Here is a 506-nt window from a genome sequence, read left to right as displayed (position 1 = left end):
ACTGAAGCGACCTAGCAGCAGCAGACCTCAATTCTAAGCTCTCTGTGTGACCTAGGACAAGTCACTCTTCCCCTTGGATTTTCTGTTCCTAATGCCAAGCAAATCTGCTTTTCTCTGCCAGACAACCTTCCATAGGTCAGGCTTGGCTGAGTTCCTGATGACTGTGAGAGGCTAGAGCTCTTGCTGTCCCTAAACCTCCAGCCTGCAACATAGAGGTGAATGTCTTATGGAGGAACATGGGAGCGAGTAGGGAAGGTGGACACTGTCAGGGTGGCACCAAAATACAGAGAACTGGACCTCGGGCACCTCCAGTGGGCCCCGGTGTAACGCCACGGGCCACATTCCCTGAGCGTGCCACTACATGAGCAGTTGCCCTCTACCTCTGCAGGATTAAAGAGCTGCTGCAGTTGCTGCCTTTCAGCACCCCTAGAGGAGCTCAGGGTGGAGAGCGTAAAGGAGTCACGTGTGCTGTGGGAAAACTGGCACGACAAGGCTTCAGATAGACA

This window comes from Bison bison, unplaced genomic scaffold (genome assembly GCF_000754665.1).
Source record: "Bison bison bison isolate TAMUID 2011002044 unplaced genomic scaffold, Bison_UMD1.0 scf7180017864349, whole genome shotgun sequence".
Lineage (NCBI taxonomy): Eukaryota > Metazoa > Chordata > Mammalia > Artiodactyla > Bovidae > Bison > Bison bison.
The sequence above is the reverse complement of the archived record's forward strand: the minus strand, read 5'-3'. Positions refer to the sequence as shown.